The following is a 6,000-nucleotide window of genomic DNA, read 5'->3' on the forward strand; positions in this document are numbered from 1 at the left end:
TCACACTTATAATCCCAGCACTTTGGAAGGCTGAGGCAGGCAGATCACTTGAGGTCGAGAGTAGAGACAAGCCTGGCCAACATGGTGAAACTCTGTCTCTACTAAAAACACAAAAAGGAAAAAAAAGTTGCCAGGCATGGTGGCAGGCACATGTAGTCCCAGCTACTTGGGAGGCTGAGGCAGGAGAATTGCTTGAACCTGGGAGGTGGCGGTTGCAGTGAGCAAAAATCACGCCACTGCACTTCAGCCTGGGTGACAGAGCAAGGGTTTCAAAAAGAAAAGAAAAGAAAGAAAGAAATTAACTGGAAAGTTTTAGGGTCATACTTCAAATGTTAGAGGAGTAACATTACATAGAAATTTAGCTTACTAAAGGAGTTATATAGTTCACGATAAACAATTTAAACAAGCAAAAAGAATGAAGAAAGTTCCAAAAGTGCAAATAAATACTTCTTTTCTTAAAGCAGATCTCATGATACTGCTTTATTGATCCATGAAGATATTGCCTGAAAATCTCTGCTCTCATCAGCACTTACAGCTCCCATTTTAAAATGCTATTGTTGTTACTTTTCTCAAGTGAAAGAAAAATAAAGCCTTCACAGTAACTCAAGGTGGGACGGGGAGCTGACCCATTTGCCTTGTAGGCCCATCTTCACAGTTAAATGTAACCAAGATGTCAGGATGGGGCAATGTCCACAGTCAGTGGAGGGGCCTGAGCTCCACCATTCACAGGGGACCAGCCAAGAGCCATTCAGCTAGGGCACCTGAGAAAAAGGGGGTCCTGCCACCCAATGGCACAACTGTTCTCTTCATAAGTGCTTGGAACTGTTTCCAGGAAACATGACAATTACCCCACCTGAGCCCTCACCCCTAAAAGGAGAAGCAGGGTGTGTGGATTGCACAGCAGAAATTAAGCAGCTGCCTTCACAGGAGCTCCTACCTCTCCAGAAAGGGTTCTCTAGGGCCAGGTGTTTCTGGGCTGGCTCCTCACTCATGTGTCTCTCTGGCCCTCTCTTCTTTTTCCTCATTTCTCATCTAGAAGACAGAGAAAGAATTGACTTGAAGAAGAGTTAAAACACCACGTTCTTTACGAGACACTCAAAGCCTCATCTTAAAACAAAAACATCCTTAAAAATGACCATCACAACTGGGCGTGGTGGCTCACACCTGCAATCCCAGCACTTTGGGAAGCTGAGGTGGGTGAATTACCTGAGGTCAGGAGTTCAAGACCAGCCTAACCAACGAAACTCTGTCTCTACTAAAAATACAAAATTAGTCAGGCATAGTGGCACATGCTTTTAATTCCATCTGCTCGGGAGCCTGAGGCAGAGAATTGCTTGAACCTGGAAGGTGGAGGTTGCAGTGAGCTGAGATTGCACCACTGCACTCCAGCCTGCGTGACAGAGTGAGACTCCAGCTCAAAAAGAAAAAAAATCCATCACAATGACCTACCTGTGCTGCTTGTAGGCAGCCTTCCTCTCTGCCATCTCCCTATCCAAGGCTTGAGCACAGAGCTGAGGGGAGAAAAATACATCCATGTCCTGACCTGGCTGACTATGCCCAAAAGCAAGGAAGACAAACAAAACTTATCCAGTTGTCAAGTGGGTACTTACCCTTCTTGCAGAAGGGGCCATCTGAAAAAGCCACCATGCCCAGCCTGAAAGAACTTCTTTCAAGTTCTTTGTAGAATTTGATTTTTCTGGTTTTGTTACCTGAGAGTTAAAATCAGAAGTGGTACATTAAAAAACATCCCCTACCTGGGTGTGGTGGCTCATGCTTGTAACCCCAGCACTTTGAGAGGCCGAGGTGGGTGGATCACTTGAGATTGGGAGTTTGAGACCATCCTGGCAAACATGGTGAAACCCCATCTCTACTAAAAATACAAAAATTAGGTGGGTGTGGTGGTGACTGCCTGTCATTCCAGCTGCTCGTGGGGTGCTGAGGCAGGAGAATCACTTAAACCCAGGAGGAAGAGGTTGCAGTGAGCCAAGATCACACCATTATATTCCAGTCTGGGTGACAGAGCCAGACTCTGTCAAAAACAAAACAAAACAAAAAAACTTCCCCCAATTTATATTAATAATTCTCTGTTCAGTACTAAGTGGGGTAGAGACTGTTAAATGTGGCAGGACATGGTGGCTCACACCTGTAATCCCAGCACTTTGGGAGGCCGAGGCAGGTGGATCACCTGAGTTCAGAGTTCAAGACCAGCCTGGCAAAAATGGTGAAATTCCGTCTCTACCAAAAATATAAAAATTAGCTGGGCATGGTGGTGCATGTCTGTAATTCCAGCTACTTGGGAGGCTGGGGCAGGAGACTCACTGGAACCTGGGAGGCAGAGGTTGCAGTGAGCTGAAATTGTGCCACTGCACTCCAGCCTGGGCCAGAGAGTGAGACTCTGTTTCAAAAAAAAAAAAAGGAGAAACTGTTAAATGTGCCTAGATATCTTCATAACTCATCTAATTTCTGTTTTCTACATATCTTGAAAGGCAGTCCCGAATGGCGGGTAATTATCTGGGTTGTAAAAATAAAACATACTTCATCTTCCCTTAAATATAAAACAGCATTGTGGGATTATTGCTTTTTTCTTGGATCATTGTTGAGAAGGAGGGTCAGCCCCCAGACAACCACATTTTTACTGTCATGAGAGGCAAGAGAAAATATAGAGCTCAATTTATCCAATGGACAAAAAGCCTCAAATTCTGGCACAACTTAGCTGCCAAATTCCTGTCAAGTACAGACTTTGGACATGCTGATCCCTCTCCACCTGCAACCGGAAACATGCACTTTGAGTGACGTCATTCGAAATTACCCTGCCCAGACACACTTTTCATTGATTCTCTGATGAGCAGTTCCAACAGATTCTCTGGGGCTTTCTCTGCATCATGAGAGACAGTGCGGCTCTGCCCTTCACCTTCCTGCAGTTTGTTGCCTCTTCCCTATGATCTCAGAGGAACTTTGTCTCAGGCCAACTGTTTGTTACTTGGGCTCTTTCATTTCCCATAAAAATCACTTAAGTTGATTTTTAAGTTGCCCTTATCTCCGTCTATCTCCCTCTCTCCTGAAAAGAGGGTGCTCTGTAAGCATTAACCATCTGACCCTTCTTGTAGTCTTATTTTTTGGCTGGCTCCCATGTTTATGCCTGTTCTGTGTTCTTCTTCTCCTGTTAAGCTGTCTGTTGTTAGTTCATTTTGGCAGTGAACCTTTAGAGAGGAAACTGAAAGCTTTCCTTTCAGCCATGCAATAGAATTATAAAGCAGAGAAGTTTAGACAGAATTTCCTATTTAAGTGCCAAAACTTCATACTCCATTTCTGATAAAGAGCACAAAGGTTAAAAAAAAAAAAAAACAACTTATTTTTGACCCAGAGCTCTATTGACATTCTATCAAACAAACACCAACCTATTTAATTTTCATTATGTAAATTGCAGATGTTTTTATAATTCTTATGCTAATAAATCATTTCCCTGATGTTTTTGGTAAAACCTAATATTCATAATAAAGTCCAGAACCATGAATTATTTTAAATAATTTCTTATTTGTGATTACAAGTATACCTCTACAGGAAGTTAGTATACTCACACAAAAGCTAATTTTTCAGAGGAAAAGTCCAACTGTAGAAACTCACAGAAACACAATAGTGATAAGCATCCACAGAACACCAAGAAAGTCATGCCCAGGATACAAATAATCAGGTGGAAAACTGATCGCCTGGAATAATAACAGTTGAAATAATGAAAATGTCAATGACATTTACAACATTTCAGTAAAAAATAATAATCTTTAGAAACCATCAACCTCCTCCAAGAGGTAACCACACCCCTCAGATATTACCAGGGGATTCCACTACTTCAAAAAAGATTGGAAGTTACCAGTCTCATGTTTTTTGCATGGCTGGTAGTGTTTTTAGGCATTCTAAATGTAGAGTGTCTTTTTCTCTTGATGTAAAGCAGGGATATCCAATTTTTTTTGGCTTCCCTGTGCAATATTAAAAGAAGAAAACTTGTCTTAGGCCACACATAAAATGCATTAACACTAACAATAGGTGATGATCTAAAAAAAAAAAAATCACAAAAAGGCCAGGCGCAGTGGCTCATGCCTGTAATCCCAGCACCTTGGGAAGCTGAGGCTAGCAGATCAGCTGAGATCAGGAGTTCTAGACCAGTTTGGCAAATATGGTGAAACCTCATCTCTACCAAAAATACAAAAATTAGTCAGGTGTGGTGGCAGGTGCCTGGAATCCTGCTCAGGAGGCTGAGGCAGAAGAATTGCTTGAACGAGGGAGGCGGAGGTTGCAGTGAGCCGAGATTGGGCCCTTGCTCTCTAGCCTGGGAGACAAGAGGGAGACTTTGTCTCAAAAAAAAAAAATCACAAAAATTCTTTTTTTTTTTTTTTAGACAGTGTCCTGCTCAGTCACCCAGGCTAGAGTGCAGTGGCACAACCTCGGCTCACTGCAACCTCCGCCACCTGGGTTCAATCCATTCTCCTGTCTCAGCCTCCTGAGTAGCTGGTATTACAGGCACCTGCCACCATGCCTGGCTAATTTTTATGTTTTTAGTAGAGACAGAGTTTCACCATGTTGGTCAGGCTGATCTGGAACTCCTGACCTCAAATGATCCACTGGCTTCAGCCTCCCAATTATAGGCATGAGACACCACACCTGGCCTGTCATTTCTTTATATTTGGATAACATAAGGACTTTAAGACCCTTTCTCCTTTGGGTCAATCAATGCTCTGCACCATACACATTTTACAAAACAAGGGACAATACAGTCCTCATTCACATCCTGGTCATGTCACTCCTAGTGACTCACGCATTGCAAACCTCCCAGCAGGTGCAGCCCTTTCCTCTCCATCTGATGAGCTTCTCAGCTCCCATCACACTGACTGGACACAGACTCCCTAGAGGCAGCCCCCAAGAGCAGAAGACACTGATGACACAGGGGTTCCTAAAAAGTCATCAAGCCAGATGACACAAAACTCAAATGACATTTCACTTGTTTTGGTTCATTTTGTTTGAGGCAAGAGGGGTCCGACTGATCTTTTTTGGAATCTTTTGTAGAGAACGGGTTTGGCTCTGATGTCCAGGCTAGTGTTAAACTCCTGAACTCAGGTGATCTGCCCACCTTAACCCCCCAAAGCACTGAAATTACAGGCCTGCACTGTGTAATTTGCCATGTAATGCAGCCCAATAACAAGGAAGAAACCCCACAGGTCCAGTGTCTATTCACACGGGTGGATTGATGGCTGGGAAACCCCAGCAGGAGGAGCCAAAAGAGCAGCCACTGCACTGCATGTCCTGGTCCTCTCCTGAGGCGGCCAGGACAGAGGTGGGAGTGGCTTAGGGCTGGAGGAGGGAAGGGGATGGGATGGGGCGGGATCTGAGTTGGGGAAGAGAGGGGAAGGTGAGGGGGATGTTGGGCACCTGGAGGAGGGGGAGGAGAAAGGGGTCTGGGAAAGGATCCGGTTCAAACTAAGTCTTTAAGGGCGAATGGGAGGTTCAGCTACAAGTCAGGGAGAAAGTCTATCAGGGAAGCAACAGGACATGCAGGGCAAGAAAGCGGGAGGCTCAGGAGCAATAAGACGGAGACCAGGCACTGGTTTTCACTAACCCTTCTCCTGCCTGGGTGCTGCCTAAGCAACTCTGGGGCTTTATACTCCCTCTCCACCAATCCCCGGCCCCTGAACATGGTGCCTCACAGTGGACATTCCATGGAGCACATGCGTCCTCCAATGCCTCTCCCCCATCTCAGTCCCCCATGCACCTCCCAAGGACAGGTCCTCTCTGGAAACTTCACAGAACTGATTTCTGGTCTTCCCCACTAGCTCCCTGTCCCTGCTTCTGGGTGGTTCCTTCATGAGCTCCCAGTGTTTCTCATGGTCAGTCTTGGCTGCAAAACATAAGAAACAAATGATGGCAGACGGCAGGAAGAACCTCACACACAAGCACAGTGGGAGGCTCCGCAGCCCCTCTCAGCCATTCATATTCTAAGCAACAAAACAT

The 6,000-nt window shown here is 45.0% G+C and overlaps 1 long non-coding RNA gene and 1 pseudogene across 1 annotated transcript; both read right to left on the reverse strand.

The window, feature by feature from the left end:
• LOC119467282 overlaps positions 1 to 1,025 on the reverse strand; it is a 45,244-nt pseudogene extending 44,219 nt beyond the window's left edge.
• A 423-nt stretch (positions 1,026 to 1,448) lies between these two features.
• LOC108284274 lies at positions 1,449 to 5,276 on the reverse strand. The gene is made up of 3 exons (XR_001817152.2): positions 5,228 to 5,276; positions 3,579 to 3,707; positions 1,449 to 1,511 (listed from the first exon to the last, which is right to left on the reverse strand). It is a non-coding gene; the product is annotated as an uncharacterized LOC108284274 (long non-coding RNA).
• Positions 5,277 to 6,000: the final 724 nt, after the last annotated feature.

This window comes from Cebus imitator, unplaced genomic scaffold, assembly GCF_001604975.1.
Source record: "Cebus imitator isolate Cc_AM_T3 unplaced genomic scaffold, Cebus_imitator-1.0 Scaffold274, whole genome shotgun sequence".
In the NCBI taxonomy this organism is placed as follows: Eukaryota; Metazoa; Chordata; class Mammalia; order Primates; family Cebidae; genus Cebus; species Cebus imitator.